General features: G+C 42.8%; 1 pseudogene; it reads right to left on the minus strand.

Moving 5' to 3' along the window:
* Nucleotides 1–2,223: 2,223 nt before the first annotated feature.
* LOC111968162 (inward rectifier potassium channel 2-like) lies at nt 2,224–9,579 on the minus strand (annotated as a pseudogene).
* Between the last annotated feature and the right edge of the window lie 520 nt (nt 9,580–10,099).

Below are 10,099 nucleotides of genomic sequence, written 5' to 3' on the forward strand. Positions count from 1 at the left end.
AAGGCATGGCAATCCATAGACCTACTCTGGATATAAATATGAATGCATGAACAGCAACGATAGGGTACGACAGAGGGGTATATGTACTGTCTTTAATTCTCTCCTTATTTAAAGAGCCTATAGGTGAACATGTGCTCTTTTTGTGATGGCAGAATAGATTGTAAAGTACTAAGAAAAAAAATGGATGTTTTGTTGTTTTACTTAAAAATGATTTTGAACTGAAAAAAAGGAAAAGGAAAGTGTTGTAACACTGTTATGTTCTGAGCGTGTGCTTAAAGCCTTCTCACCTTAACTACATGTTACTTGGTCAAGTCCAGGGCCTAGAACCTGGCTTATATATGTTTACCTTTGAATATGAAAACGATGGTACAACTTTACAGAAGCCCTGGCATCATAAGAGCCATACAACTGTGTTTATCATGACTGTTACCACGGTGATATTGATTAAGTATTACGTTGAATGAGTTCCAATTAAGGTCGAGCAACATCTATAAAATGATAACTGTAATACACGTGTTAGAAAATAAATATTTTGTCTTGATTTTTTTTAAATTTTACTTCAAAAATACTCTACTTCTACCACTTATAACAAATGCATGAGACACATAATTCTAATAATAATAATAATTATATTTGGCGTCTTCTGTTATCAAACCCTACAAAATGCAACAGCGTAGCAGCACTTTTTTAAGAACATTCGTATGCTAATTCTTCCTCCCTCCCTTGTCTTGTTGGTGTCGTTTGTAAAGTTCTGCTGCATTTTCGAATACTAAAACCACCCTGCTAATGTCCTTCCGACAAAACAGGCTTTTGTTTCTATTGATTTGACCAGCATTGAACGACCCATTAATGTATGTTATGTTGTACGTCTGTTATTAAGAGAATAACAGTACTCATTACCAACAGTACATACAACATGACCGTATCTGCTTTGGATACGTACAGTATGGATGAATGCTAATAGTTCAGAAACATTTCTCTAATTGATCATTTGAAAAGGTTTTGTCGCACTACTTTCCAATTGCTGCATAGTTTTTTTTCTCCGATAGTGTGAATGTCTCTCTAGATCGAGCCACATTTCCTTGGATGTAATTCACCAAAGATCCCCAGTTGACTGCGACATGACGGTCTATTCAAAGGCTAAAACAGTTTGCATTCACTGGAATCCAATCTCAGCAAAAGATGGAGAAAAAAACAAGGTTTCGTTACAAGGCTGTACTGCATCTTTAATTGTTTGGATTAACACTCCAAAACTTTAGAGTACTTTGGAGCCGGGTGCCCAGGATCAATTCAAAGTGCAAATTAGCTAAATAAAAATATATATTTGGTTTTCACAGGGCAGAAGCTTTCTACATATCTCTGTTACTCTATGGGTAGGCATCTTTGCATGTTTTTTTCCCCCCTAGTTTCTCTGAAACGAGAAAGTAGAGAATTTGATTATAGCAGCATTTGTTTTATATACTAAAAGACAAATAACAGAAATAGAACTGTTGTTCTCGTCTTGTTCATGATTTGCTGGACAGATAAACAGAGAGACACGCCTGCTATTTTCAAGTCATCGTAGCTAACACCCATTCCAATATGTTATACAGATGCACATTCCTTTCTATACATAGATGCTAAAGTGATACATACATTTCATTTTCTTGTGGGAATCATTTTCAAGAACGTTTTCCTTCCTATATGCACGTGTTTCATAGTGCTGTGCTTGCTGTAATATGCAATTACATTGTTTAAAAAAATGTTACAAGTCCCCAGCTATCCCCTTCCCACAGCAGTACCGTCGGCATGAACCTGTCCTTCACCCAAGGCCCAGCTCAGCTCAATGTCCTTTACACTAGGCCCAGCTCAGCTCAATGTCCTTTACACTAGGCCCAGCTCAGCTCAATGTCCTTTACACTAGGCCCAGCCTCAGCTCAATGTCTTTCCATAGGCCAGCTCAGCTCAATGTTCTTACCTAGGGCCCAGCTGCAGCGTCAATGTCTCTTTAACACTAGGCCCAGCTCAGCTCGAAGTGTCCTTTTCAGCCAGCTCAGAATGCCTAAGGCCCAGCTCAGCTCAATGTCATTTTTACACTAGGCCCAGCTCAGCTCAATGTCCGCTTTACACTAGGCCCAGCTCAGCTCAAGTGTACTTTACACTAGGCCCAGCTCAGCTCATGTTTACAACTAGGCCAGCGTCAGCTCAATGTCCTTTTACACTAGGCCAGCTCAGCTCAACGTGTCCTTTTCACTAGGCCCAGCTCAGCTCAATGTTCTTTACACTAGGCCCAGCTCAGCTCAATGTCCTTTACACTAGGCCCAGGCTCAGCTCAATGTGCCATTTATAACAACTAGATGGGATTCTAGAATCCGAATCTTCTTCTCTGTCGGTGGTCTGCAGTCTCTGCACAGTCAAATTTCAGATTCTCGTCTCAGGGGCCTGGACTCTAGTGGCACAGTGGCTGCTGATGCTCTGAGTCTGACATATTGTCTGTCTGGTTACATCTGGGCCCCACGCTACCCGTTCCCCTCGTCCATCTCCTTTGTTAGTCAGCGCCACCTCGTTCTCGTAACGAAGGAGTTGGAGCTGGATAGGATGTATTTTTTCTCGGCCAGGTCTCTGGCGCTGCACAAGCGGGGTGCTGGGAACTCATAAGTCTTATGAAAACGAGAGTAGTCCACCTTGTAGTAGCTCTTCTCCTCGAAGAGCACCGGCTCGAAGCGGTGGCCCCACAGGATCTCGTCTGGCCGGTAGGAGCTGCGGCACTGGGTGGTCATGGCCGTGGCCTCCACCATCCCTTCCAGGATCACCACGATCTCGAACTCGGACGTTTCCAGCTCTTGCTTGCTCATGTTATAGAATGGGCTGCTCGTCGATCTCGTGGACGATGGTGATGGGCGTCACCAGGAAGATACGGTCGACTCCGCTGTCGAAGCCACATCAATGTCCATCTGGTCCAGAGGGATGAACTCCCCTCTGCCGTGGTGCGTGACTTGAGGAGGTGGGCACGCACGTGGCCCTCTACCAGGTGGCTTTTTCTCAGGTTGCCCACGCGCCACATCAGACACAGCTTGTTGTCCCTCATGGCCACTGTAGCGTTGTGGCTGAACACCAAGCGTCTCGTTCCTCTTCTTGGGCTTGGCCATCTTGGCCATGACGGCGCCGATGATGAAGGCGTCGATGATACAGCCCACAATGCTCTGGAAGACCACCGTGAAGACCGCCACGGGACACTCGTCGGTGACGTAGCGGTAGCCGTAGCCGATGGTGGTCTGGGTCTCGATGGAAAACAGGAAGGCTGCAGTGAAACTGCTCACGTTGGAGACGCACTTCTGGGAGTTGTTCTCCAAGTCCCCGTGGAAGATGGCGACCAGCCAGAAGACGCAGCCGAAGAACAGCCACGACAGGAGGAAGGCAAGGCAGAAGATGACAAACATCCACCGCCAGCGGATGTCTACGCATGTAGTGAAGATGTCGGCGAGGTAACGTTGGCCTTTCTCGGACACATTGATGAACTGCACATTGCAGTGACCGTCCTTCTTGACGAAGCGGCTCTGGGGCTGGTGCCGCGTGTGCACCTTGCCCTTGCCATTCCCATACCCGTTGGGCACTGCCACGGTGGCCAACTTCATACCGTTCTCCTCGGTTGACACTATGCTGTAGCGGTTGGCTCGCACACTTCCCATCACCTCGTTCTGGTGGGAGGGCTGTGGCGCTGCTTCTACTTTGGAAAACAGTCTGAGTTTCTTGAAAAAGCGTTGGAGAAACAGTTTTGAAACACTAACGGGACCAACTCAAGCAGAAAATTGGGTGGTGAAGTGAGGCGGACGGAGGAAAAGGAGGGAGGAGGAGACAAAGCCTCTCTCTCGGTCCTCGACGGCCTCTAGCTTGACTGCAACCAGGGAGAGGTCCTTGGGGTTGAGTAGTGCTCTCTCATCGGGCAGCCTGGCCTCACCAATGACGTATGCTGAGATGAAAAGAGAGAGAGAAAGGTTTTAGACTTGCTGATGAGATATGATACATGAAATACCACCAACTGTCATGAATGATTATTTCAATATCCAATCGATTACTCTGTCGTGTGTGAAGCCTGAGAAAACAATCACATACTGTATACCCAAGGTCAAGAACAAGCACGTCTCCTCATGCCAACAATATTTCATTCAGTTATGACAACAGTCATATTTAACCCCTATCCTGGCTTCTCCACTCTCTACTGAGAGAGTTCAGGGAGCAATGGGAGCGATGTCCCACCGATGGTAAGTCACAAAGCATACTTGTTTTTTGTTGCCCACAGTGTCGAAAAAGATAATTGCCTGTTGGAATGTGGGTTGCGGTGCCTCTACGGGATCACGTGCACTCATGGTTTCTTTGGACCCCCCCCCCCCCCAGCTGGACCGTTACTGTTTCTTAAAAATAAAAGGATAAATGCTAACTGATCATGCTCAGACGCACGTATAACCATTGCAATTTCATATTTCTGGGGAACAACAACAGACAGTACATTACTTTGTAACATGGACGAGGAAATGCCAGTCTTGTTAAAAGCAGCAAATTAACGATTTCCTTCAGTTTAATACTCCTTTACAAGTAGACCTGTCACTTCCACTCTGTGAAGACAGTCTTACTGTCTGTCACAGCAGCCTGTTTGTCAAACTGCACGGTGCGTGGACCAATCCTACTGCCGCATTACCCACTGGTGCATTCTTAATATCCATTTTCACATACCTTGCTAATCACAACCGTGGAAAGATGGAAAATGTTTTGTTGCTTGAATGTAAGCTACTGTACCACATCACTTGGCCAACCGACCAACCGGGCTCTTTTCTTTGAATGTCACTTATTAGGGTTCTGGAAACTTTCTAAAGCTCAAGATGGGTGTTTCTGGTTGTAAATGAGGTACTTTAATGGGGTGTCAATTGTACAGAAATAACAGTTATTCCATTTTCTGTGTGTCTTGATTATATTCATGTTTGTGGAGACTTTCCGATTAGTGATAACTTGACTTAGGACATACAGAGACCTTGATGAAAAGGTAGTGTGTGTGTCAACTAGGCAAATGAGAATGAGCCATAACAAAACCATACAAAGCAAGACTACACGGAGGTCCAAGGGAGCGGCGTAGGCAGTCAGTGTGTTGGTATGGGACACAGGCTCGGTTCCATTTCTCACCCTAGCCACTTCTCCTAGCACCTGCCACTAAGGTTCACAGACCTACATGCATAGAAACACACTGCACGTATATTACACTGAACTGAGTTACAATTCATATAAGGAAATCAGTCAATTTAAATGAATTAAATATGCCGTAATCTATGGATTTCACACGACTGGGCAGGGGAGCAGCCATGGTTCCAGCCTGGTTCCAATCAGAATGAGTTTTTGCCAACAAAAGGGCTTTATTACAGACAGAAATACTCCTCCGTTTCATCAGCTGTCTGGGTGGCTGGTCTCAGATGATCCTGCAGGTAAAGAAGCCGGATGTGGAGGTCCTGGGCTGGTGTGGTTACACGTGGTCGGCGGTTGTGAGGCCGGTTGGACGGACTGCCAAATTCTCGAAAATGACATTGGAGGCGGCTTATGATAGAGAAATGAACATTCAATTCCCTGGCAACAGTTCTGGGTGACATTCCTGCAGTCAGCATGCCAATTGCATGCTCCCTCAAAACTTGAGACATCTGTGGCAGTGTGTTGTGTGACTAAACTGCACATTTTAGAGTGGTCTTGTATTGTCCCCAGCAGAAGGTGCACCTGTGTAATGATCATACCGTTTAATCAGCTTCTTGATATGCCACACCTGTCAGGTGGATGGATTATCTTTGCAAAGGAGAAATACTCACTAACAAGGATGTAAATAGAGAAATTAGCTTTTTGTGTATATGGAACCTTTTGGAGATCTTTTATTTCAGCTCATGAACCTCTCGTTCTCTCAAACAGAGAATTAGTGAACATAAAAGTTCAATCAGGAGAAACGACAGTCGCAGTACATTTTAATGACCTAAGGCATGACATTTCTACCTTTACTACATTTCCACCTCTACCTACATTTCTACCTACCTAGATTTTGTGGCATAGAGAAAGTTAAGATATCAGACAAGGGAGGTGATATTAATAATACTCTGAGTAAAAGAGAATGTTTGGGGATTTTCACCCTCCAGACATTATTTCCTAAAGGACTTAATGATGAAATGCCTATGTATGTTATGTTGTGAATTTGAACATGAATTATGTGCCTATTTAAGATTACTCTGATGTTTTTCGTACGATGTACCCAATGATGAATGAAAACTTGCTATGTTCTCATTGTGGTTTTACAGACGTGTTTAATACGTCTTATTACACACTTTATTTGAATATTTATGAAATGTATATTGTTATATTTGGTAGCACTTATTTGTTTTTCCTTCGCCTCCAACCCCTTTCCATGTGTGGAACGGATGTGATTGGGGCCAGGTCTACATAAGGGTGCTATTTTCTGACGAAGGCCGTGAGGCCGATACGTAAGCTTAATAAAGATCAGTGATACTATCAAGAGCAGTGTGCGGTATCATTTTCCATTCATTTCAGCTCATGAAACATGGAACCAACGCGAAATGAATATGAAACATACATGAAATGTGAACGAACAGGTCTCTCTCTCTCTCTCTCTCCTCTCTCTCTCTCTCTCTCTCTCTCTCTCTCTCTCTCTCTCTCTCTCTCTCTTCTCTCTCTTCTCTCTCTCTCTCTCTCTCTTCTTCTCCTCCTCTCTCTCTCTCTCTCTCTCTCTCTCTCTCTCTCTCTCTCTCTCTCTCTCTCTCTCTCTCTCTCTCTCTCTCTCTCTCTCTCTCTCTCTCTCTCTCTCTCTCTCTCTCTCTCTCTCTCTCTCTCTCTCTCTCTCTCTTCTTCTCTCTCTCTCTCTTCTCTCTCTCTCTCTCTCTCTCTCTCTCTCTTCTCTTCTCTCTCTCTCAGTTGAGTACCAGCAGCATAGCTTGTTGACTCACAGAGTCCTCTGGGACTTCATATTCTCTCAGCAGCATAATGGCTGTCCTGTGAGGATTCTGTCTCTGGCACTACAGAAACACCACTCATTAGAGAGAGCCCTGCCTGCCTGTGTCTGAAGTGTTATACATGTTCTAGGCCTCGCTGTCCTAGCAACCAACCATGGTTGCAACGAACACTGTGAACTCTTCTGTTATGTTTTTTTTAGGGGGGGGTGGGGTTATATCCAAAAAATGTGTTTAGATTGTTTAAAAAATACTTTTGGGAGATTTGGTGATATGAGAGTCAGTGATGAAAAGATATGTGAGTGCGTGAGGAAAATATATGGAATATATTTGTGTTCTTTAACATGTAAAGGTGAAGAAATAGCTATTCTTATTGTCCTTTAACATTAAAAGGATAAGATATTGCTTTTCTTCTTGCTCCCTTGCAAAACTGAAATCACCAAATATAATGATTTTGACTCGTGAAACGTGAATAGATATGAGTAGACTACAGTCTCTGTTAAGTCAATTTACAAACATTTCTCTAGTATGTAGACTGCCTTCAGATATTTCCCTTCATGTTTGTAAAAATGGTTTATAGAGTGGTATCTGCAGTAGAATTTGTCCTTAACTATCTCTTATTAAATTGGATCTCAAATAGCATGTTGGTGGTGAGTAGAGTCAGGAGGAACTCTGTCATCAAACATGGCCACTATTTTGGGAATTTGGGGAATGCTGGATTGTTGACAGTAATTACTTATTAGACATGCAAAGTCAGTCTGCATCTCAACCTCTCCTCAATCAACACCAGTGAGGATGACTGTGCAGTTTACACAGCACATGATTCATATGAGCTTTTCCCGCCAACTAAATAAGTATCTTTCCAACTTGTACTAATCTGTTTTCTGACAGAGTGACGTGAATAGAAATTGATATGGCTATGTTTTGTTTGTTTTTGGGGGGGTTGAGAGGACACTTAATGGAAAATGATTACAGACATGTTGAATTTTGTATTGTCTTTTAGTAACATCAATAGATGCTAAATTCCCATCTGTTGCCATGACACCATGATAACAGATTGGAAAAGCATGACTGTTTATTGTTCTGTTATAGCCCCTTTTTTGATCGGTGGGATAATTATGTTCTGTGGAAAATTGAATCCCTCTGATCTTTGATTGAATTAGTACTGCTGGACTGGCCTAATCTGAGAGGTGTATATACGGTGCCAATATTCACACTGTGGAAACAATGTCATGGATGAAGTATCCTGCAGAAACGTAACTTACAGACTTTATGGTAACTCCCTGACCCGCTGCCAGCGCACAGTCATTTACGGTCACCTTGAGGATGGTCTTGTCGCAGTTACCTCTGGGCCACACAAAAAAGAGCTATGTCTCATCTAGGACTACCATTTAAAATGTCCAGTGGAGTTAAAAAAAACGTGATTTTCCTGTTTCATATATACATATATTTCAACACTATGAGGCTGGAATAATACTGTGAATTTGTGAAAATTATGATAATGCCTTTTTAGTGTAAGAGCTGCTTGAAAATACATTTCTGTCTGTTTTGGTGGAATGGAGTTTTGGCCTGCCTGACAAGTGAGTTAATAGACCAATAAGAAGGAGAGTTCCAAACCTTTCTGCCAATAACAGCTAGTCTTTAGTTTTCCCCTCCCCACTCAGACTACTCCCAGACAGTCTTAGCTAAATTATTGCTTGAGAAATTGCTCTTTGCTATGAAGCTATTTTTTGTTTATTTTTGATCATTTCAATTGAAAACAATAGCAGTAAGGTACCTAACTGTTACCCAGTAATGATTTGATATTGAGATAAAAACGGTTGCATTGGACCTTTAACATAGAATAAAGTATGTGGCTCCAGACTCCAAGCAGCACTCGAAATGTAGCACATGCCAACGAGAAATGCGAACAGGTGCGGGGTAAAAAACGAGAACCGACTGAGTGATGCAATCTCTCATACATCGTTCAAACATTCCATCCATACCGTTATAATTGTACATGAATGTACGTTTACATGGGAAAAAGATATACGAATAACACTGATTGCATGACAAATTGTAACTTTTGGGATGTTTCAGCCTATGTTTGTGAGCAGCGTATTACAACATAACTGTATGAATCAGCCGACGCATTAACATGGCATGTTTTTGCACTTAAATTGTATTATTATGGATTTAAACAGGTTGATGAAATGATATGCATTAATAAACAATAAAAAGTCCTGCTCTGCAAGCTTCTAGCCACAGTGGGTATGACTTTGTCTGAAAGTCGGCGCAGCGCATCCATTCAATGGAGCGACTGTCCAAGTGCAACTGTCCCAATATTCTCAAATATATAAAATAAACAGTAGTCTATGTTATGCAAAGTCGTCATCTTCCCCATACGTTTGATACGAATTGCTACAAAGAGGTTGTTAAACCTTACCTGTTGCACATTTATAGACCGGGACAAAATCAAAAGTTAGTTGAAATTAGATTCCAGAAGATATGTCCGCTGGTAAACACTTTTGAAAGCGTTTGTTTCTGTTTTGGAGTAATGTTGCCTTCTTGTTATGATGACAGCGAGAACTGAAACTCCCTCATGTCAATGAAATGACTGGTCTTAATAATGTGCTTAGCGAATAGTTCTCCATGGCAATTTAAATAGCGTATACCGGCATGCTCCGCCTTCTGGACCCTACCCAGCCAATAGTATTACAGAGAGGAAGAACGCGTTGATGTAGGCTGATACATTTACACTGACGTATGAAACCGTGTGAGTGAAAATTCATAGGCTACAAACCGCAAGTAATGTTTTGGGAGACACATGTCAGGGGTTTGGATAGGACGGTCATGCGTAACAACAAATGTGTTGTTTTTAGCGGTGCTTATTCATATTGATGATCGATTGTTCGTTTTTTGGGTTGCCTGGGGCGGGGGATGTCATCTCATTTTAGGCAGAACACAGGAACATAATTTCACCCTAAGGGTAGATTTTTCTAGTCTAAAAAGGGGACAAGTTATATATTTCAACCTCTCCCCGACCCAGTCTGTAATACCTACATGTTTCAAGCAGACCACCATAATCCCTGTGCCCATGAACGCCAAGGTAACCTGTCTAAATGACTACGTGAAGTTGATGCAAAGAGTCAATA

The sequence above is a fragment of the Salvelinus sp. IW2-2015 genome, linkage group LG8 (assembly GCF_002910315.2).
Source record: "Salvelinus sp. IW2-2015 linkage group LG8, ASM291031v2, whole genome shotgun sequence".
Taxonomy (NCBI): Eukaryota; Metazoa; Chordata; class Actinopteri; order Salmoniformes; family Salmonidae; genus Salvelinus; species Salvelinus sp. IW2-2015.